Genomic DNA, 25,614 nt, shown 5'->3' with positions numbered 1-25,614 from the left:
TGAAGAGGAACTAATATCATTCCACCATAAAAAGATTGGAAATAGGTAGTCTGAAACAACAAGAATACCAATGCCCATGGACTATATGACAGAGTGCCTCTTGACATTGCGTGGGACTCTGAGTTCACAGTAAAACTATAGAGGAATGGGTAAGGAAGTATGAATGTCATTTAACGATGTGTCTAACTAGACCACTTCACCATGGCTAGTGTACTTACTACCTTTGAAAATCTTGAAGATTTGCACAAGGGGATTCAGTTTCATGCCTACATAATCATAAATGATTATGGAAGAAATGTGGTTGTGGGATGTGCCCTTGTTGATATGTATGCCAAATGTGGTAGTATAGTTTGTGCTCAAAAAGTGTTTGAAAGATTGCATGAGAGAGATAAAATGGTACAGAATTCAATGGTCTTAGGATATTCACAGAATGACTACTATGAAGATGCATTGAAGTTGTTTACTCAAATGTGTTGAGAGAGAATAAAACTAAATGAATGCATCTTTGTCTGTTTACTCAGTGCATGTGGTGGTCTTGTAGCATTAGAATTGGGTGAGCAGATTCATGCCCTTCTCATGAGAACTAAATTTGGTTTGTATGTTTCTATTGACTATGCTTTTATTACAATATATTCCAAATGTGGATGCATAAAGGTTGCATGCTACCTATTTAAAACAATGCCTAAACGAGACATGATCTCTTGCAATGCCATGATTGCAGGCCACGCTCACCATGGTTGTGGTAAGAAAGCTCTCAAAGTCTTTGAACAAATGCTAGATGAAGGTATCAAGCTGACTCATGTGACATTTATTGCTCTTCTTGTCGCCTGTAATCTCATAGGGCTAGTGGATAAAGGAAAACACTATTTTGAATTCATGAGCCAACACCATTGCATCAGTCTGACTTTGGACCACTAAAATTGCATGATTGACCTTCTTGGTCATGCTGTAAATTTTGAAGATGTGGAAAACTTAATTAGAAATATGACATTTGATTCTGGTGCAGTTGGATGGACAACATTGCTTGACGCTTGTAGAAGCCACAAAAATGTAGAGCTGGGGAGTCGTGTAGAAGATCACCTTTTAAAGTTGGAGCCAAAAAATGCTGCATCATATGTGATAGTAGAAAATATGTATGCTACCACTAATAGATTGAATGACTTAACTAGAGTAAAAAAAGAATCTAGAATGTAGCTGGATTGAGATAAATAAGAAAGTGCATGCTTTTGTTTCAGTAGATAGATCACACCCACAAATAAAAGAGATCTACGTAGCTTTAGAAATATTAGCATCAAAGTTGAAGGAGGCAGGGTATGTTCTGGATACAAACTTTTCTCTACTTCATGACGCAAAGTGAGAACAAAATGAAAATGCCCTTTCTTGCCATTGTGAAAAGTCTGCTCTTGGTTTTGGGTGAAAACTCACCTTTTGCAACCCCTCAAATTATTAAAGATCTTCATTACCACACAAGGATACTAACCACTTTCATCACTTTAAAATGGTCTATATTGAGGTACATATTATTTTTGACATCAACTAAAGAATCAACCAATTGAGGTTATGAATGATTGTTTGTATATCACTACTCAATACATTTGACTATGGCAAAGATCACGAGAAGAGTCTACATCAAATAATTCAAAAAATCAATGATTTAACCTTTTGAAGACATGTTCCAAGCCATATATTTCAATTAGTGATCTTTTTCATTTAAGGTTAATATTGTAGAGGTTAATTAACCTCACCCAAATCACATATTTAGGAGTTAGTTATTAACCATGAAGAGGTAGTTATTAATCTCTGTGTCTATATAAGGGATCATTTTGGCTTTATAAAGGAGAGCTTTTTGGACTTTAGAATAAGGGAACACTATGCTAAAATTTTGATCAGGAGACAAATTTTGGAAAGCATGTACTGATTTTGTCTTTGAAATTGAAAATCTCTATTATGTTCTTGGTTCAAGAAAATAAAATGAGATATGCATTTGATTTCTTGTTCTAAAATCTAGATTTTTGTAGCATAGAACTATTGATTCTCTCTATAGTGAATGTTTTCACAGTATTGTGTGAATTTTAAAAATCATGAATCAACATGGTGGCAATGATCATTTTCAAGCATAGTTCTTGATTGTCTTTATTATCATTTTATGTTAACTCCAGAAAGCTATGAAGTTGCATGGTGCATTCATCATCAACAAATTTCTATTAATCTTTAAAGTTTAAACTCTTTATTTGAAAATCCTTAAAATTACATCATACGAGGGGGCTGCCCCTCTAAACATAGAGGAAGGCCACATATCAAGGGCCTATCCAACTATTGTGAATGGTTTGCCACATACACTCTATTGGGCCATTTTTACAGTGGTAAATCTATCTACCAATAGATTTTTGGTGACTCTACTGGGGACCAAAACAAGAAGGTTAATCGGTCGCTTGTAATGACACAACATGGTATTGCCACATGAGAACATTTTTCTAGTTCTCCAACCAAACCTTAGCTTCAAAGAACTTTGGAGGATATTATTTTAGACTTGAATAGTCTAGCCTGGTGGTTTAGATGAAGTGCATGACAATATCATCAAGTAAATCAAGTTCTTGAAGAAGAAGAAGAATTCAGGGAAATCTTGTGAAGAGCTCCTATTGGTCAAAACATTGTGGTAATTGAAAGAATAATTGCTATTCCAAGAAGGAACATGCAAAGTCTTGGTCACATCCAAGGTCAAGTATATAACAATCAATAAGTCGACTGATGAAGATATCTTCCCTTGAATGAAGGTTGGTGACTCTATACAAGGTTCAAATTCAAAACATGGTTTGGTACAAAGGGAAAGTTGACAGTGAGAGTGATAATGATAGTGATGAGGAATGTTTTTTATAACCAAAGAAATAGATTCCCGATGAGCCTCTACAAGTTGAATTCTTGAAGAATTTCTATGGTAGCAGGAGGCTAGATCCTAGAATGGTTCATCCTTGCTTGCTACAAAATTTTCAAAGGATCAAAGATGATGATGGAAAATATTATGGTTTTCTTTCTCATTATCATGAGGCTTTATTTGAAAAAGGTTCAACATATAATGATAAAGAAGGTCTTTTCAAAAAATTCTTTTTATCTAAATTAGCAATGAAGAATAATAAAAGTATCTCTCATGCACCTCTGTCTAAACAAAATCAGATTTTTATTGATCCTAAGCAGCCTAGCTTCTTGAAGAGTTTCTATGGTGGACAAAAACTAGACCTAGAAAATATCTATCCATCCTTGCTTCGAACTTTGCAAAAGATAGATGAAGATGGTAAAGATAATTAGTTTTCCTCTCACAAGCCAAAATCATTTTCAAGAAGAAGTTGCACATGCAAGAATAAGGAAGAACTTGATCAAAAAAGTGATTCATGTGAATCGAAGATGGATAATGGTGGTAAAAAAGGTGCACCAATTCTTGCATCTATTGCTCATCAAAATCATGCTTCCATTGATCCTAATCAGGTTGAATTTTTAAAAGGATTTTATGGAAATGCATGCCTGGATCTTGACAAAGTACATCTTTCTTTACTTCAAACACTGTGAGAACTTCAGAAAGATGACCCATGCAAGAATTATTTCCTTGGTAATAGAACATCTCCCGATCCAGATGTTAGAAAGGAGTCATCTAGATCTACATTCATGAAAAAAAAAAGGTTTCTATGTCTAATCATGGAGAGGGTCTAGAAATGAAGTCTATAAAAGAAGAAGAGTCTATTAATGTATCAGGGCATCACTGTGAAGATTTTAATACCTATAAAAATGAATTCAATCATCTCAATCCTAATGAGAAAGAAAAATAAATATCAAATGTTTCTTAAGAAACTACACGACATATGATTAAAGGTGAGGGAAATGCGGATCAAGGTGAATTTCATACTAATTTTATTCCTACATGATGCCTCAATGCTTTAGATGATGACTTGCTATGTGGAGAAGATCTTCCTGTTCATCCTTCCATGATCATTCAAGGTGAAGGATCTATTGATAACATCAATACTTCATATGTTATGGCACAATTTGAAAACATTACCACTAATGAAGAAACAAACTCAAGTGAAATCTTGTAGAGATTTCTATTAACTCCTGAGATAGAAGTGTTTACTTTGGAGGATGTTGTGGAGTTTTCAAAAAGTGGTACGATCATCACAAGAGTAGAGGATCATCTTCAAGACAAAAATGATGAGTTGTCAAGAAGTCCTTTTCAAGATTACATGGAAGCAGAATATGAAGCTTTCCTATTTTGTGAAGATGGCCATCGAGAAAAATTAATGAACCAAGCTTGTGTAAACATCGATGAATATTTAATGACAAGTACAATAGACATGGAAATTAAAGACAAGTTTCAAGTAAAGGAAGATGAAATATCAGTTCCTGGGTGAACCCATAATAATGGGTTCCACTTTAGTCAGACGAACAAAAATGGAAAACAATTGCAAAATGTGAAATTGAGTTTACCACACGTTTGCAGCAAACATACTTAATATGTTTGTTGTGAACATATTTAACAATGATTACATATGTTCGCAGCAAACATTGGTAATAAATATGTTCACTGCGAACATATGAAACATCGACTTCCAGCATTTTAAAATGCCATTTTTACTTGTTTTGTTCATTTTTTATGGCATTCACTATTCAAGCAAAGGTTGGAGCGAACATGTGCTTTTCATCAGTGTCACCCCATCATTTTCCTTCAGATTCTCATCTTCAGGTATGTCTATATATTATTATTTTAATATTTTTTACGTTTTTAATGTTTTTAAAGCATTTTTTAATGTTTTTGAAGCATATTTTAATGTTAATTTAATATTTTTATTGTTTATTTATGTTAAACTTAATTATATTAATTTAAAAAACATTAGAAAAATATTATATAAAAAACATTAGAAAACAAATTTAGAGAACATTAGAAAAATATTATAAAAAAACATTAATCTTTTTTTATAGAAAACATTAGAAAAAATATTAGAAAAACAGTAGAAAATTTATAATAATATAAAATTTAGAAAACAAATTTAGAAAAAACATTAGAAATTTTATAATAATATAAATTTTAGAAAAAAAATTTTAAAAAAATTAGAAAATTTATAATAATATAAAACTTAGAAAATAAATTTTGAAAAAATATTAGAAAAACATTAGAAAATTTATAATAATATAAATTTTAGAAATTTTTTTTAGAAAAACATTAGAAAAAATATTAGAAAACCATTAGAAAAAATATTAGAAAACCATTAGAAAAAACATTAGAAAAATATTTTTAAAAATTAGAAAATTTATAATAATATAACATTAGAAAAAAAATTTAGAAAAACATTAGAAAAATATTAGAAAAACATTAGAGAAAACATTACATTTAAATATTAGAAAAACATTAAAAAATATATTTTAAAAAAAATTAGAATTTAATATTAGAAAATTACGAGAAAAAAAATTAGGATTTAAACATTAGAAAATATTAGAAAAATATTAGAAAAAACATTAGAAAACATTTTTAAAAACATTAGTCTTGAAAATTAGAAAACATTAGAAAAATATTTAAAAATATTAAAAAAACAACAGTGTAGAAAATAAAATTTAGAAAAATATTTTCAATATTCATATACGTTTATTAATGTTAATGTACATGTTATTGATTTTTTAATACATCTTAATCTTTTATGCTTACGTATATGTCTTATTCATGTTTCTATATACGTTATTCATCTTAATGCCTTATTCATGTTTTCAATAATCATGTTTGTGTATATGTTATTCATCTTTATGTCTTAATCTAAAGTATGTAATTAACTATATTTAATGACATACATCTTAAGGGGAGATCCTAAATTATACATAAGAATGCAAATTAAAATATACATATTTTATTTCATAGATATATGTATATATGTTCATGTTAAATGTAGACATGTATGTTTTCAATATTCATGTTTATGTATATGTCAAATTCATCTTAATGTCTTAATCTAAGTGTAATTAAATGACATGTCTTAAGGGTCCAGATCCTAAATTATACATAAGAATGTAGATTAAAATATTTTTTTAAATTTTAAACATAGATGTATGTATATTTGTTCATGGTTAAAAATAGACATGTACATGTTTTCAATATTCACATTTTTATATGTACATATGTTATTGATCTTAATATCTTATAACTAAGTGTAATTAACTATATTTAATGACATGTCTTAAGGGGAGATCCTAAATTATAAAGAAGAATGTAGATTAATGTATATTTTATTTCACAAATGTACATGTAAATATGTTCATGTTAAATGTAGACACATGTATGTTTTTAATATTCATGTTTATGTATATGTTATTATTTTTAATGCCTTAATCTAAGTATATAATTAACTATATTCAATGACATATCTTAAGGGGAGATCTTAAATTATACATATATAAGAATGTAGATTAATTTGCATAGGTAAGGATATAACATACATACATACATAAGAACATATAAAGAACGTATGACCTAAAGAATACATGTTACAACATTTAATTAATACAAGTTAATTATAAGAACATAACTTGATTATATGAAAACATAAAGCATGTACATCATATAAGAACATGTAAAGATTATATATGTATAAATACATAAAAACATTACTCCAACTGGAAACTTCACTGTCAAATCTGCCTATACCCTAATGTTCAATAAGGAACTATGCCCAACTACGTAGAGTAAGGTATGGATCAGTAACCTTATACCTAAGATTAATTTCTTTTGGTGGACAGTTCAACATGGAGAAATCCTAACAATCGATAATTTGAAAAAAAAGGGATTCTACATAACAAATCGTTGCTGCCTTTGTGAACAAAAGGAAGAAAGTATTTACCACCTTTTCATTGAATGTCAGTTTGTGGTTGACATCTAGACTAAGGTTTGGGAAAGATTGGGGGTGGTTTGGGTCATGAAAGATAACTTGGGACAGTTTGTGGATAATTGGGATTGCCCATTCCATCATCCAAGACTAATCCTCTTATGGAAGTTTATCCCACCATATTTATGTTGGCACATATGGAAAGAAAGGAATAACAGGATATTCAGGGGAGAAAATAGGATGGTTGAAGTGGTTTTTGGAGTGATGAACAAACTGTTGAAGGAAAATATAATAGTAGCTAAATACAAGATGCCAAAGGAGGAACCCAGAAGACTTGAAGGCATTGTGGTTGAGAATTGGGGTTGTTAAGAGGAATTCTTCCTTTTTGATAGCTCTGCTAGGAGGAGGAGACAATAGACAATATGGAGACCACCCACCATTACACAGTATAAACTAAATTTTGATGGAGCTGCGAAAGTAGGATAGGGAGCGGCTGGTGGTGTGTTGAGAGATAGAAATGGTGATGCTCTATTGGTTTATGCAAGCCAAGTGGGGATTGGTAGCAATAATGTGGTAGGAGCTATGACATTATTATGGGGTCTACAACTCTCTAGGGAAAGAAACATTTTAGAGTTAACTATAGAAGGGGATTCCAAACTGGTGATCGATTGGGTAAAGCGGGAGGCAAAATTGGGATGGAAAATTAGAAATATCATCCTAGATATTAAAAATATATTGGAGGAAATGAGAATGGTCCACCTGTAGCATATCTACCGGGAGGGTAATCAAGTGGTAGACGTTGCAACTGCCATGGGGTTTAACGTTAGGGCAATCACGTACTAGGAAAATTTAGTTGATATCAACAAAAATCTAAGAATGTTGATATTCAAGGAAAAAGGCAACATAATTCAAAATGATGATCACTAAATTTAAAAGTAAGGCCAATTTTGGCGAGATGGAGAACTTTGTCACTAAATTTAACTTTAGCATTTTGGAAATAAGAGACAGACGTGGTCGTACAAATGACAACTAGAGTAATTACGAAATAAGGAAATTGTCTTTTTGCAATTATGGCAACTCGGGGCAAGCTTCGAATCGCTTCCCAAATGGAAGTACGATAGATATTATGGATTGGGATGTCAGAAATCGACGGGGAGAGAAAATTAGGTTTTTTAATACCCATGAATCTCATAATAAGATGTTATGGGATTCTGGTGCTCATCATACACAGGTCAATAATTTTGATCCCTATTCCCCCAAAAGATTAAAGCAAGAGAGCAGCCACAAAGAATTGGAAAGCGATAAAGTTCTGATGCGTATTTCTGAGGAAGAGAGGTAGGATAATGGTGAAATTAATATGGGAGGTGATCTGAATCGGTTGGAACCAACGAGACTTGAGAACTTCAAGGAAAGGATGGCGACCTGGTATCTCCTGAAGGAAGGGGGTTTTTTGCCATATATGATGTCCATGGCTGGGCACGATGAAAATTGTGCATTACAATTTGTGAATAATTGGGATGATAGGAAGGTCACAATCAACGACATTACTTTTGAAGTCATGGAGGAGGTTATTGCCATGGCAGCAGGACTCACAATGAAGGGAAAAAAGTGGAAGAAAGTCACCAAAGTCTCGGATGAGAATAGCATGAAAAACTTTTTTGCGGAGAATGAGGAGCTGATTCGCTACAAAGGAGGGTTTAAAAGGGATAAGCTACCTGAGCCCTGGGATGATGTGTGTCTGGTCCTAATGAAGTATCTCACCCTGGAAGGTAGGTTTGGAGTGTGCTATTACTATCATTTTCCCTTGTTGAATCATTTTAGAAATAGGGATTTCATTTCCATTCCATTTTTCTTCTACATTCACTCGAGGATATGATTAAGGATATTAAGGGAAAAAAAGTAAAGTCCTAAACTTCACCATTATTCATTAGGGGTTAATTTTCTATCTGTGTCAGTTCCACTTAGCTCTATGTCCCCCCAGAGAGGTTGTTGTGGAAAACCCCCGTCATAGTAGGATTTCCCCCCCGAGCTCCAATACGGAGATGAAAATCCATACTCCTAGGCCATCTCCTAGTAAGGATACTAAGAAAAAGAAAAAACTTGACATAGCCATAGAACAAAATGGAAACAAGAAATTAAAAGTTGATAAGGTGGTAGAGGTTGTTGGAGAGGATTTTGGTGAAGATATTGGGGGAAAAGCAAGAAGAAGTTCTGGTAGGCTAGCTCAATCCCAGGCTAGGGGTAAGTAGAAGTCAATCAGATACCCTGTTGAGGAAGTTGAAGAAGATAGCTTTGACAATAACAGTGACAGAAGGGAGGAGGAAAGCATTTCCAACTCTAAAAAGGATGATGGTAATGATGAGGGGGAAAAAAGTTTCAATTATGGGAACATTTTGATGGATGACACTCAAACTTAAGTGTTGGATGGCAAAGAAAGGAGTACTGAGACAACCCATGTTTCAGCTAGCTTCTCACTTAAACCCATTACTTTTTGTGATGAGACGAGCAAAAAGGATAATTCCCCTATTACCATTTCTTCCCCTGTTAAGAAAAATTTGAAGATTTCTTCTAACCCACAGGTGCTGCAGGATAAACCAAAGGGAGAGAAAATGAAGGAGATTGCTACTAAGAAGGTCAAGGAGCATAAAGAGGAGATGGTGATGGTGGAGGAACATTACAAAAACTTGGAGGAAAGAGTCAAAGCTTTGGAGGAGGGGTTTTTCACCTTCTCTAAGTTTGGACTTAAAGTTAGTCATGCTACTGCAACTACCCTCCAATTGCTAGCATAGGAGAAGGAGGAAGTTGGCTTGGACATGGAGGACAATAAATTACTCTTTAAGTTCCTTGCTGATGACTAGGCCCAAATTCTTCTTCATGCAAGAGGAAAAGGAAAAAAAGAAATCTAAGTCTTTTTTTATTTCTGTTTAATTATGGGGTCCATGGATCCAAAGAATTTATATATTGTTATGATGGTTATAGTTTTTCTAGTTATCAGCTATAATTAAGATTTGGTTAGGCCTGGGTGCCTCATTGGACTTTGGTTAGTTGCTTGGGTTCCTTTCTGGTTCTAGCTCTCTAGTTTTAGGTTATTGTCTCTGACTGCTGGTTCTCCTGTTCTTTTTGTTTATTTTTGTTATTGGTTGGTAATGTGCTGGTTACCAGCCTTTTGACTGTTAAGGGCTGACCCCCTTGCTTTTGGTTGCTTTTAATTTCAAAAAAATTAACTTGATAATAAGAAAACATAAACAATGTCTATACATAACCCTATAACTAACTCTAATCAGGCTAAAAGATAACTCTAACCATGTAAACCTTTAACCCTAACTCAAACTCTAACCCTAATTTCTAACCCTAACTTGAAAATTGTAACTTTACTTTCTAACACTAACCTAATTTCTCACGCTAGCCCTAATTTCAAACTCCTACATATTTACACTTTCCTAAGACCAATTATATATACATGTCCACACTAACTTAGCTTGAAAACAAAGAGAGGTACCTAGATCTAGTTCTATTAAATATGTTAACAAAGAGAAGGAAGATATTATACAAGAAGTTCATGCAAAGTTCACAACATTATCTATCCATTTTAATTCTTTTGTATCTACGTAGAACTTAGTCATCAGTGTCATCATACCCATGGCTCTGAATGATCTAATTGTAAAGTTACCAGTGTTATGTTGCCCCTAGAAAAATAATAGTCAAAATGGAGTATGCACATGAGTTGTATTTGATATACCTGATCATTCACCAAAGATGATAATTCATAATTCCTTATTGTAAGTTTCTTCAATCCTCAACTATATTCAATAAACATGCTTTGATACCACATGAGAGAGCTAATCTCTAGTTGCTTAGATTTGAAGCACAAGAAGCAATCATGGAGGTTAGGTTCTAATCTCCTGGCTTATTATTCAATTTTCTAAGGTTCAACTACATCATCCTCTCCCACATTGTAATGGATATTTCAAAGTGTATTTATCTTGGGGCATTTACAACTTGGTCTACTGTCAAATGTTCTCTTATTGCTCAAGGGTTAGAGTGAATCCATTTATCTCTCCAAATCAATGAAGAACAAGGGAAAATATGTGATATTAAATTTTTATTTTTTAGGATAACATTCAATTTATTTCTCTTCTTTGTCATTGGTCATTATGGAAGTTTTAGTCTAGCCCAATTTAGCTAAGGTTTCAAATGAGGGATCCCATCTCAGGTGAAGATATCATATTAACATGAATAGTCCTAATCCACTAGCTCAATATCTTGTTAGGGGTACAATTCCCATGGGTATACTAACCCAACAAGCATTTGAGTACAAGTTTGGACTTAAAGTTACTCATGCTGCTGCGACTACAATCCAATTATTGGCACAGGAGAAGGAGGAAGCTAGCTTAGACATGGAGGACAATAAATTACTCTTTAAGTTCCTTGCTAACAACTGGGCCCAAATTCTTCTTCATGCAAGAGGAAAAGGAAAAAAAGAAATCTAAGTCTTTTTTTATTTCTATTTAGTTATGGGGTCCATGGATCCAAAGACTTTATATACTGTTATGACAGTTATAGTTTTGTTGGTTATCAACTGTAATTAAGATTTGGTTAGGCCTGGGTGCCTCATTGGACTTTGGTTAGTTGCTTGGGTTCCTTTCTAGTTCTAGCTCTTTGGTTTTAGGCTCTTGTCTCTAACTGCTGGTTCTCGTGTTCTTTTTGTCTGTTTTTGTTACTAGTTGTTAATGTGTTGGTTACCAGCCTTTTGACTGTTAAGGGCCGACCCCCTTGCTTTTGGTCACTTTTAATTTCAAAAACATTAACTTGATAATAAGAAAACATAAACAATGTCTAGACATAACCCCTAAAACTAACTTTAACTAGGCTAAAAGATAACTCTAACCATGTAACCCTTTAACCCTAACTCAAAATCTAACCATAATTTCTAACCCTAACTTGAAAATTGTAACCCTACTTTCTAACACTAACCGTAATTTCTAACACTAACCCTAATTTAAAACTCCTACATATTTACACTTTCCTAAGACCAATTATATATACATGTCCACACTGACTTAGCTTGAAAACAAAGAGAGGTACCTAGATCTAGTTCTATTAAATATGTTAACAAAGAGAAGGAAGATATTATACAAGAAGTTCATGCAAGGTTCACAACATTATCTATCCATTTTAATTCTTTTGTATCTACCTAGAACTTAGTCATCATAGTCATCAGTGCCATCGTACCCATGGCTCTGAATGATCTAATTATAAAGTAACTAGTGTTATGTTGCCCCTAGAAAGATAATAGTCAAAATGGAGTATGCACATGAGTTGTATTTGATATACCTGATCATTCACCAAAGACCATAATTCATAATTCCTTATTGTAAGTTTCTTCAATCCTCAACTAGATTCAACAAACATGCTTTGATACCAAATGAGAGAGCTAATCTCTAGTTGCTTAGATTTGAAGCACAAGAAGCAATCATGGAGGTTAGGTTCTAATCTCGTGGCTTATTATTCAATTTTCTAAGGTTCAACTACATCATCCTCTCCCACATAGTAATGGATATTTCAAAGTGTATTTATCTTGGGGCATTTACAAATTGGTCTACTACCAAATGTTCTCTTATTGCTCAAGGGTTAGAGTGAATCCATTTATCTCTCCAAATCAATGAAGAACAAGGGAAAAAATGTGATAAAAAATTTTTAGTTTTTAGGATAACATTCAATTTATTTCTCTTCTTTGTCATTGGTCATTATAGAATTTTTAGTCTAGCCCAATTTAGCTAAGGTTGCAAATGAGGGATCCCATCTTAGGTGAAGATATCATATTAACATGAATAGTCCTAATCCACTAGCTCAATATCTTGTTAGGGGTACAATTCCCATGGGTATACTAGCCCAACAAGCATTTGAGTACTAAGTCATAGATATGAACTATAACAATGTCAACTTGAAGTTTTAAATATGCAAGCACATTGAATTTCTTAGGGCATAAGGACCAAAATCATAGAAGCCCAGAGGTTGTTTGAACCTTAGTAGAAACATTAATAAAAAATTATTTAGCCATCATAGTAGACCTTCGACAACATATCTCATGATAAAAGATTGAGATTCTTGTAAATGATTTAAAAACTAGTTTGGATAAAAGCTTGAAAATAAGGGATTAAAAAAGGTGTCAAAAGTTGACTTTTTTTTCCTCGAGATAACCTAAACTTCAACATCTATGAAAAATTGGAGATATGGTTAAAATTAGTATGATAAAAAATTGAGTGCACATGCATTTTTTATTTCATAAAACTAAATTATAATACAACATCTTTAATCAAATGATACTATTTTCGCTTATTTGAAAAAAACACACATTAAAATACATTATTATATATTATGACATTGTGTTATTTCTATTTAAGGAAAATATAGAAAATCTAGCTAATTTAACACATTTTTAATTAATAATAAGGAAATATATTATCAATTTCTTATTATATGTTTGAAAGTTTATTTTGAATAAAATATTGTTAAATGAAATATAGAAAATCTAAGTTTACTTATTATTTACTTATTATATTTACTTATTATTAATTAAAAATGTGTTAAATTAGGTAGATTTTCTATATTTTCCTTAAAGAAATAACACAATGTCATAATATATAATAATGTATTTTAAGTGTACAGTAGACTTAGCTAATTTTTAATTAATAATAAGTAAATATATATAGCTAACTTAGCACATTTTCATGTTTGAAAGTTTATTTTGAATAAATTATTGTTAAATGAAATATAGAAAATCTTTTCAAAATATGTCATAATATTGATAAACTTAGAAGACATTCTCGTGAGAAATGGATTCATGTGAATCACTACTCTTGAAACATGGGTCAATGAGATTGACTAATAAACTATATGATGTCTCAACAAAATGAATTTACTTAGATTATCACATGAAATCAAGCAATATTTTGAATTGTTCAAACTTTTAATTGCATATTAGCAAGTTTTGATTATCCCTAAATAACTCTAACTCTAACTCTAACTCTCATGTACATGTATATGCATTCAATCATATATTTAAATTTTATTAGATATGTACATGTTATAGATTATCTAGACATGTGTGATGTATGTTCAATTACATGTATAATTTTTAATAAAAAATTAAAAATTGTGGGTACAGTAGACTTAGCTCTTGATACATTTCTATAGATATGGCTTCAGAGGATCAGCTTGCTATGGCTCCTGGTGCGACTCCTACTACGTCACCTACTGTGGCACCTGATGCAGTTCCTATTGCAGCACCTGATCTAGTTCCTATTCTAGCTCCTGGTGTAGTTCATCATATTGCTCGTGGTGGGGCTTGTGCTGTAGCTTGTGGTGGGGCTCGTGGTGTACCTTAAGGTAGGGCTCATCATGTAGCTCATGTTCTAGCTCCTGGTGTGGCTCCAGGTGGTATAGGTCCTAGTGTGGCTCCTAGTGCGGCTCCTATTCTAGATCAGGCTACACCTCTAGCTCTTGCTGCACCACCTCCATGCATTAATATCGATGCTTTATTTTCATTTTCAAAGTAGGAGGTTGCTAGACTATAGTAGTCTATATTTTCCTCTAATGATGGTCTTTATAGAGACATATGTGCTACTATATGTAGGAGTTTATAGGATCTGACAACTAGATTTAGAGCTCACCATTCATTTACTCCTAACATATTAGCTTCCATATCTAGGGAGCTTAGGGATAAGATTTTAGGAGATGCATCTTTTGATGACGTCAAGAGGGTGGCCCCCAAAGATTTCATCAAAAGAGATTTCTTTCCAGGATATGAGGGAGCACAGGGTAGGGTGGGAGGCTACCGAGTCACATGATGCAGAGATCTTGTTATTGCTAGCATGATCTATCCTTAGTTTTTAGCTGCACATGGTTGTTATCCTAATAATGACCAGATACCTCTTTATTTTGCACAAAAATTGTATGTTGAATTCTGAGTGGGGCTCAATGTCAACTACTTGGACATTCCAAATTATTGCAGACAGGGGCATGGTCAGATCGTAGATCATGACGAGTATTGCAATACACATCATTTGCCACCTCCAGATGTCAAACATTTTGTTGGATAGAGATTGCCTCCCGTGACTCCAACACATGTGCCTATTGTATATAGAGTTGTCATTTCTTCACAGAGGGGAGCAATTGATACTATTGGACACATTGCATCTACGACCACTACTATCACATCTAATTCTATTGGTCATTATATTCATAGTCAACGTCCTCGTCCACTTGGTCAACCATCTTCAGAGGCATCTAGTAGCACTTTAGGAACCTCCTTTGATGATGCATATAGAGCTATTGGGTTACCACTACCAAGTGATGTTCGTGCTCTTTCAAGACATCAGACACATATGGATTTGGCACTATATTTTTTGGAGGATATGTTGTAGATTATTAGTTACATTTCTAATACACGTGGGATGCTAGTTCACTTAGTGATGGATACTGTTAGACAGCATCAAAACCTCATAGTTCCACAGACATAGGTTGCCACACTAGTGATAGACGATACACCTGTGCGTAGCTCACAACATTCAACACTAGGCTTACGAAACTCTACAAATGACTTGAGCATACGAGTTGGAGATGTTAGGATCATAGCTGAGGGTCTTGATGATTTGGTGAGTAGACTGTGAGGCCTATTTGAGATTGATACTAGTTCGAGCATGGGTATTTCATTGTACATGGAGATGTTATTTTGACTTGACAACCATGCTTCTACACCATTACCCAGCCAATTACACAGTCCACTTCACTCATCATTGCTAGCAGTTGGACATGGTGTTGAGGGTGGTTTAGTAGGTGTCAGAGTTTCAGGAGGTGCATTGATAGATGATACGATGGATTCTGCTAATCATTCTCCACCTCCGAAGACCCAGGTATATATATATATATATATATATATATATATATATATATATATAATTTTTAAATTTAAATATACATGAAATTAAAAAATATGAATTTATTTAAAAATTCAATATAGATAGATATTTAATTTAATATTTAACTATAATAAATCATGCAGGCACAGGTCACTGAGCACATGGTTACATCTAGTGTCGGTTCAGGGCATCATGTATGTGAGAGAGATGATTCTATTGAGGCATCCAGTAGTGCTCAGGTACAAGTTTTAAATAGTTTGTTTAAAGTTAAATTTATGTTTCAAACTATATATATATATATATATATATATATATATATATATATGTTTAGATCTAGAACTCTAATGTACATATATATACATTTGCAGGGCTCAGTTGATGCGCTTCGGCAAGAGGATGTACAAGAGACTCGATCAGAGTGTCGTTCTATTCGTATGTGTCTTGAGGGATCCCTCTAGTAGTAGTAGATCTTTGTATATATATTTTTGATGCATTTATATATTGGAGACAATTTACATACACATATATGTGTATTTTAGTACCTTGACATGACACATGTATACATATGTTTCACTATTTATTTGATTATTTAGCACTTCAGTAGTTAGATGGTCACATGTATATATGACTTTTTACATTTTGCTACATACATACATATTTATTTGAGATTTATAGTTTGCATATGTATGCATTTCAGTTGTAGATGTTTATTCTTGAGACGTGTACATATGTGTATGTGTTTTTCTTTTGTATTATAGATATATAATGTTCATGTTCTTGAGACGTGTACATGTATTTTTTTTTTTTTGTATTATAGTAGACCATGTATAATTTTTAGATTATAGCTTTTAAATTTTAGATTTTATTGTCATCATTATAAAATAATCAAATTAACTTGTCTAAATGCCTACTTCAATAGTTAAATAATCAAAGAAGTTCCAAATTGATCTCTATGAACCTAATTAAAAATTTTCAATAATAATAATAATTTATAGGGTGATTGATTTGAATTAATATAGGAGCTTAAAACTACTAAATTAACCCAAACGATTTAGATTAAATAAATTTAAAACATTATATTTATTTGTAATCATTATATGAAATAAACAATTAGTAGGACTAAAGATACGCAAATTCGGTAAATCAATTAATAGGAATAAAGATACAAATTTATTAAATATATTAGTAGGAAGTTTGAAAGATACATATTTCTTAAATTATCAATTACTAACCCGCTAAAGATAAATATTAGTTTTATGTGGATAAAAATATGCTAATTAGGTAAGCCAATATATTATCTTAATAATATTTAAAAACATATTAATTTAAACTAATTTAAACTAAGAGTATGACCATAGATGTAATAAACTAACATTAAAATATATAGTTTTTTAATAAAAAAATGATCTAACTAGATGAACTTATTAATCTTACAATTTTAAAAGCACATTTAATTCACTTATGAAATTCAGTAGTTTGAGAAAAAAGTTAACTTATGAAATTAATTAATTATTAAATTATATAGTTTTGTAATAAACTAATGATAATTAAGAACTTATGATCATACAATTAAAAAAACATTTAATTCAAGATGAAATTCAATAGTTTGAAAAGAAGTTGATATTCAGATTATTATAAAATAAATCTCAAATGTCAATTCAATGATGTACACTTATAACATATAATATCTTCTCATGATCTTCACTGTCTAGTCTCCACTTGAGACATGCATGCTTAACTTTGATTGGATGTAGATAAAGCTCGGTAGCAACAACTAGGTAGCTGTATTGTAAAACCTTGTTGTTAGGTTGATAATCAACAAAGTGTATTCCATGTTGGACTATTTTATCTTGCTTGAAATATGTTCCCTCTATGACAACAGAACCTACACCACAAATTTAAGTATTTAAAATATATATATATATATATATATATATATATATATATATAAAGTTACCTATGGGGAACAACATTCCATCACTTTCTTCAGGGTCATATAACTTTGTCCTTTCTGCAGTACATCACAATAAATAATAATTGACACCTTCATGATTTCTAGGCTTGGCAATCACTGCAAAAACATCTCTTACATAACAAGTAGACATGTGTATGTGTATAGTACATATATAAGACAGTTCAAATTGATAATTAAATAACACTTGTTCAGATTAATTTTTATGATACTTACCCACTTTTACCAATCTAGAGATATGATTATAATCATCAAAAATCAATGGAATATCATCAAAATTTTCATCATCTTTATCAAATGTATTAGTAACATCAAGTGGTACCGAAATCCATGCACCTATATATCCACATTCTTGATTGGTGCATTCTTCATAATCTTCATCAATGCAACTGTCACAAAAACATGAATATTCTCTTGTCTTCAAAGTCCAATTGAAATTATCTATACTCATGATTGAATGTAAGGAACATATCTTTTCTATCCTCTTGCAACCATGCATGTTTTTTCTATTAACACCTGAAAGTTCATTAAATTGAAAATATGGACAAATTAAATTTAAACTTCAATGAATTGAAAAATAAAACTTAACAATAAAATTTCATAACTTAATTGCATAAAAATTAAATGGATGTACACATCTATACCTGTTATCTCCCAAAAGACTCTATATGGTACCTGTCAACTCATTTGATGCAAGCTCCAACACCATCATGTTCACCTTTTCCATGACCACTCTCGAAGAAATTCCATATGTGTCTTTTATTCTCATTGTGACGATATCTACGTAATGCATAAAATGGTCTAGATGATTTGAACTATGTGGCACATCCATCAGACCAAACATAATGTTTATCAACATTTATGTTTCTTTCTTTCAAATAAGAAAAGAATATATTGAAGCAATGTTCGATATAGCGAATGTCATGTTCTTTATCATCACTTATATAGAAATGATATTCCTTTTTAACTACTCGTGCTTGAACTGTACTTTGAACACCATCCAAATCTAACTATGCATGTCTATAACAAACATGTACCATAGTAGTGACCTACTTAGAAAAGTAATAATCTAATTGAATTTCTTTCTGATGAACAAAGGAATAGTTCTCTGCAAAATCAACAACTGATACAATCGTTCCAAGTGGGAAATTATCTCTCAAAGTTTGAAACTATTGTGCTTGCCACTTTGCAAAAAATGTGTGATGAATATAAGGTTGAATCAAATTCTTAAATCTATCCATAAATGTTAGAATAGGTAACTCCTCTTCAACATATTCCAACCTTTTTGTCTTTTTTCTCAACTTTGTTTCATTCTTGACATACTTATAACTTTTGCAATTCAATTTTTTTATTGCATCAATATTTTCAATTTTCAAAGTAAATAGAGCCAATTCACCACATGTTTCACATAATCCTTTGGTGCAATTTTTTTGACTACCTGGATCATCTATTTTGTCACATAGAATGGATGATATAAACTCACTTCTCCTACTAGGAGAAGCAACATGAAAACCATATGCGTCTTCTACAAACTTTCAAAATACCTAATAGTGGAGATCAAACTCAATATGATGACGACAACATGTTTCAAACACTTTGTTTGAACTCACAAAGTATGACTTCAAATTTTCAAACAATGTTTGCCCAACTTTTACATTAGGATGTTCACTAGAAAATGACACGTATAACTCATGCTGTGTTGTGTCCAACCAATGTTTTGTATGATGTTCATATTGACCAGATGCAATCCTATGCCTGATAACATCTCTACTATTTGATGAAGGACGAGTGTTATCAATCCAAAATGATATGACTAAATTTTTTAATGACTCTTCAATCCTATCAGAACAAGGTGCTCTACACATGATTGCCCAATTGCCCTCTATAGTACTTTCATCCACAGTTAATCTTCTCTTAACATATTTTCTCATTGTTTTCCTACTAAAACCCATTTTAGATGAAATTGAAGATATTTGTCTATTTTGGGTCATATTCTTATTTACAACAGACATCGACATCACTTTTCTTGCCATAGACTTATCTTTAGTTTGAGAGTATTTTCCTTTGTTTCTCAAACCTTGTTTAACATTTTCAATTAGATCAGTTTGCATGCTAGAAAATCTTCTCTTCTTTGATTTTGTGTTTACATCTAACAATTTAAAAGCCTCTTGCAACTTCTTTTGTGTAAGAAAAGTGAAAGTAACTGAACTTGTTCAAGTGTTTCACTATTATCAAATTGAGTCATAATTTCTCTTATCTTCTTATTCATTGACCTTTTCTTAGACAAACTTAATGGTTGAACAGTAGCTTCAAGTCTTCTCAATTTATCCACATCCATTTTAAGTAACTAATTTAATTTTTTTGGAGAAATAACATTCTTTATAGATTGGGCAATATTTAGGAGTTCATCCATACCAGTTCCTGCACCTGATCTCAACCCTTCTTTGACTTTTGTTAATGGAATTTCTATAGGGAGTGATCTTGAGCCTTCTCCAACATTCATTGTTTGAGATTATGTAGGGAAAGATTCTAACCCTTCTCCAACTTCTATTATTTGAACCTCTCTAGGAAGCGATCTTGAACCTTCTTCAACATTCATTGTTTGAGATTTCATAGAGAGTGTTCCTGACCTCTCTCCCATATCCACTTCTACTTTTGTCGATCCTTCTTCAACATTTCCTTCACCTTGTTGATTGGCTGCAACAAATTTATAAATAAATAAAATTAGATAAAAAATAAGATTGAAACATAATTAAATTCAAAATCATAAAAAAAACTAATATATATAATTACATACCTTGTTTAATTTGATGATAATGTGCCATAGTCTTCTAAAGATTTCTTTGTTATGCTTCATCAGATCTCTTCCTTGCATATTTGTTTTGCCTTCCTTTCTTCTTTCTCATTATAAAATCATTAAAAAAAAAATTTACTCCTTGCTTCAACATAAATTTCACGCAATAAATATATAAAAATGTCACTGTATGAATTTGCAGTATAGCTTCACTATTTTTAAGCTGACCTGTTTGAAGCCGACATTAGTATTTTTGCTTTTTTCATGTTCGTGCGAAAGCAAAGAAGTGAATATATTTTCACAAAAATATCAAGTTCAATTTTTGAAAGTAAAAAATTTTTGGACCACATGTTTGCAGTGAACATATGTTTGTAGTGAACACACGTAATACGTTCACTGCGAACATGCAAAATTACATTTTTTTGGGCCCTTTTTTTCTTAATTTTTTTTTTTTTGCTCTTTCAACACCCATAATTGCAAATAAATCCTACTATAAAATAAAAAATGCCAAAATGTGCTACTCAGAGCAAGCTTTCCAATGACTATAATTGTAATACATATTTTAATTATTAAGACTTTCAAATATGAGTTTAACTCATCATAGGTTCATTACCGATTGAACATCAATTGACTTCGACACTTCGGAAAAATTAGTAAATTAGGTCAATTTTTTTTTAAAAAAAATCTAGGAAATAGCTTATTGATTTATCTTTCTATTAAAAAAAATAGATTTATGATAAATTGACTTCAAGTTATCTGTGTCAAAACAAACGTATGTCTGAATTACGATTGGTGTCACTTCAAAACTTCATAAACTATACAATTTTCAACCAAATCAAATAAAACCAAATGCATCCTCTGGATATTGATGTTAAAAATCCAATGCTGAAAGAATTACCTCATTATCTTTTCTAGAAAAAAAGTTGTGTGTCAAACAGGCTGTCACTCTTCAAGAATATTGAATTTTATTATGTACCAGTTTTCAGAGGAGAAGAAAAAATTGACATAAGTAATTTTTTTTAGATTAATGGTTGCAAAGTAGGAACATAGTACTAAAAATCACTAGTTTATTTCATCTTGAAATTATTGATAGTTTTAGAGATATAGTCACTCAAATGTGAGGTTTGTTTCAAAAATATTGATTTCAGTGTCAAAATTGGTCAAAAAGTGGAACCCATTATTGTGGGATCACCCTCCTCACTCTTTGTCATGTATGAAACTTGAGTTTGAAGCATTCAAGTTCACAAGTGGAGACTACAATGAAGAAAAAATTGTGATGATGTATTACACTAGAGAAGTACTTGGCCTTGAAGAAATGTGTTGTGATCTAATGATTGAAAATGTGAAGATGAAGGCATAGATGAGGATGATCTTTTAAAAGAGTTTCCCATACATCAATACCAATTGATGATCAATTCTCTTGATCAAATAGACTCATTAGAGGATGTGCACACCAAAATGGAAAAGATGATTGTTTCTTCTTTGAGTGATCTAATGGAAGAAGAGGAACATATTTATCATGGGAAGATCCCATGTGACAAGGATGTACATTCATATCAGAATAATTTCATAGAGAGTACAAACAAAATCATTCCTATGGAAAAGAAAGAGTGTTTGTTGTCAGAAATAAGTTTAGGAATTCATCATGACCAATCACTACAATTTCAAGTAGAGAGCTTGTCAAGTAGAGAAAAAGATCATAAATGCATTTAGAAACTTGAGAGCCTTATACTTCAACTCTTTCAAAATGAAGTCATGAATGGCATGCAACATGAAGAGAGTTGATTCCAAAGTTAGAGATTTTTGATGAAACATGGTTATTTGGATACACCCCTTTATCAAGTGATGTGAAGTGTACTAGGAATCTTAGAATTGGAATTCAAAGAGTGAACTTATACTTGAGTGTATAGAAACTTGAAAGTTGCCACATGTTGGCACACCATGGTATTTATTTTCCCCAACCAGTGAATGGGTTTGCATGATTATACCTGAACTCACTGGAGATAGGGAAACCTGCCTTGTATATAGTCTAGATAGGAGTTTTTGTTCTATTTTTTTGTTGTGCTTGGTCTTCCTTTTAGTTCTCTTATTTTTGGTGTTTCTTCCTCCTTTTGCAAAGTGGTTCCTTAGGTGACTCTACAACCCAATGGATAAGGCACTATTCTAATTTTTTTGGGTTTAAGCATCATCCTTGTCAGTCCTTGTCCCTAGTTAGAGCCAGTTGTTGCCCAGTTATCAAATTCCCTTAATTCCTAGCTTATCAGTGCTATGGATATTCCCAAGATATGCCTCCATTTTAAGCATTAAAATGGTCACTTACTCTTAGAGCTTTTAATAAATTATGCCCTTCAACATCTCCAGCGTGTTCCCAGCTCCACCCAGCACTTTGAATTTTCAAAATCTAGCTTCAGAGTCCAATGTTATCACAGGTTACTGGAAGAACCAAAAATATGTATTTTTAATTACATCATTAACCATTAACCTCTTAAAATGTTAATTTTAATTGCCAAAATATGCATTTCACCTTGAAAGCTTAACCATTAACCTCTTTATCAAAAGGTTAAGGTTCACAGGTCAAAACACGTATTTCAAACCAAATCATTAACCATTAACCTCTTAAAGAGAGGTTAATGTTTGAGTCCAAAATACATATTTTTGAGATAGTTATTAAACCAATGAAGGATTGGGCATGTGAATGGCTTGTAATCAGTGATCATGAGAACTCATGTATTCAGTAGCAGGTTTGCTAATATGTGGGTAGAGTTGCAGGTTACGACAAATAATTTTTTTTTCACAGCCTGATATAAAGCAAGGAAAATTTAATTCTTCTGTAGAGGAACTAATATCATTCCACCATAAAAATATTGGAAATATGTAGTCTAAAACAACAAGAATACCAACACCCATGGACTACATTATAGTGTGCCTCTTAACATTGCATGGGACTTCGAGTTCATAGTACAACTCTAGAGGAATGGGTAAGGAAGTATGAATGTCATCTAACAATGTGTCTAACTGGACCACTTCACCATGGCTAGTGTACTTATTGCCTTTGCAAATCTTGAAGATCTACACAAGGGAATTTAGTTTCATGCCCACATAATCGTAAGTGATTATAGAAGAAATTTGGTTGTGGGATATGCCCTTGTTGATATGTATGCCAAATGTGGCAATATAGTTTATGCTTAGAAAGTGTTCAAAAGATTGCATGAGAGAGATATAGTGGTATGGAATTCAATGGTCTCAAGATATTCACAAAATGACTACTATGAAGATGCATTGAAGTTGTTTACTCAAATGCGGTGAGAGAGAATAAAACTAGATGAATGTAGCTTTGTCTATTTACTCAATGCATGTGGTGGTCTTGCAGCATTAAAATTGGGCGAGCAGATTCATGCCCTTCTCATGAGAACTAAATTTGGTTTGTATGTTTCTATTGGAAATGCTCTTACTACAATGTATTCCAAATGTGGATGCATAGAGGTTGCATGCTACCTATTTAACAAAATGCCTAAACGAGACGTGATCTCTTGCAATGCCATGATTGGTTGTGGTAAGAAATCTCTCAAAGTCTTTGAACAAATGCTAGATGAAGGTATCAAGCCGACTCATGTGACATTTATTGTTGTTCTTGCTGCCTGTAGTCACACAAGGCTAGTGGATGAAGGAAAGCACTATTTTAAATCCATGAGCCAACATCATTGCATCAGTTTGACTTTGGACCACTAGAACTGCATGATTGACCTTCTTGGTCATGCTAGACATTTCAAAGATGCAAAAAATTTAATTAGAAACATGCCATTTGATCCTAGTGCAATGGGATGGGTAGCATTGCTCGACATCTGTAGAAGCCACAAAAATGTAGAGCTGGGGACTTGTGCAGAAGATCACCTTTTAAAGTTGGAGCTAGAAAATGCTGCATCATATGTGATACTAGAAAATATGTATGCTACCATTGATAGATAGAATGATGTAACTAGAGTAAGAAGAATGATGAAAGATAAGGGAGTAAAAAAATAATCTCAAATGTAGCTGGATTGAGATAAATAAGAAAGTGTATGCTTTTGTTTCAGTAGACAAATCACACCCACAAATAAAAGAGATCTATGTAGCTTTGGAAATCTTAGCATCAAAGCTAAAGAAGGCAGGGTATGTTCTGGATGCAAACTTTTCTTTGATTCATGACATAGAGTGAGAACAAAAAGAAAATGCCCTTTCTTGCCATTGTGAAAAGTCAGCTCTTGGTTTTGGGTGAAAACTCACTTTCACAACCCCTCAAATTATTAAAGATCTTCATTATCACACAAGGATATTAACCACTTTCATCACTTAAAAATGGTCTATATTGAGGTACATAGTATTGTTAACATCAACTAAAGAATTGACCAATTGAGGTTATGAATGATTGTTTGTATATCACTACTCAATATATTTGACTATGGTGAAGATCACAAGAAGAGTCTACATCAAATAACTCAACAAATCAATGATTTAACATTTTGAAGACATGTTCCAAGCCATACATTTCAATTAGTGATTTTTTTCTTTTAAGGTTAATATTGTAGAGGTTAATTAACCTTACCCAAATCACATATTTGGGAGGTAGTTATTAACCACAAAGAGGTAGTTATTAACCTCTATGTCTATATAAGGGCTCTTTTTGGCTTTGTAAAGGAGAGCTTTTTGGACTTTAGAATAAGGGAACACTATGCTAAAATTTTGATCAGGAGTCAAATTTTGGAAAGTATGTAGAGATTTTTTCTTTGAAATTGAAAATCTCTATTATGTTCTTGGTGCAAGAAAATAAAATGAGATATGCATTTGATTTCTTGTTCTAAAATCTAGATTGTCGCAGCATAGAACTATTGATTTTCTCTGTAGTGAATTTTTCATGGTATTGTGTGAATTTTTATGAATCATGAATCGACATGGTGGTAATGATCACTTTCAAGCATAGCTCTTGATTGTCTTTATTATCATTTTATGTTAACTCCAAAAAGTTGTGAAGTCGCATGGTGCATTTTTCATCAATAGATTTCTATTAATATTTAAAGTTTACACTCTTTATTTGAA

At 32.1% G+C, this 25,614-nt stretch overlaps 1 pseudogene; it reads left to right on the top strand.

Moving 5' to 3' along the window:
- Positions 1-201: 201 nt before the first annotated feature.
- On the top strand, positions 202-24,796 carry LOC149548173 (pentatricopeptide repeat-containing protein At3g49710-like; annotated as a pseudogene).
- The last annotated feature ends 818 nt before the right edge of the window (positions 24,797-25,614 follow it).

This window comes from Cupressus sempervirens, chromosome 7 (genome assembly GCF_028749045.1).
Source record: "Cupressus sempervirens isolate cs-2001-9-10 chromosome 7, ASM2874904v1, whole genome shotgun sequence".
Classification (NCBI taxonomy): domain Eukaryota; kingdom Viridiplantae; phylum Streptophyta; class Pinopsida; order Cupressales; family Cupressaceae; genus Cupressus; species Cupressus sempervirens.
This window is presented reverse-complemented; position numbering and strand designations above follow the sequence as displayed.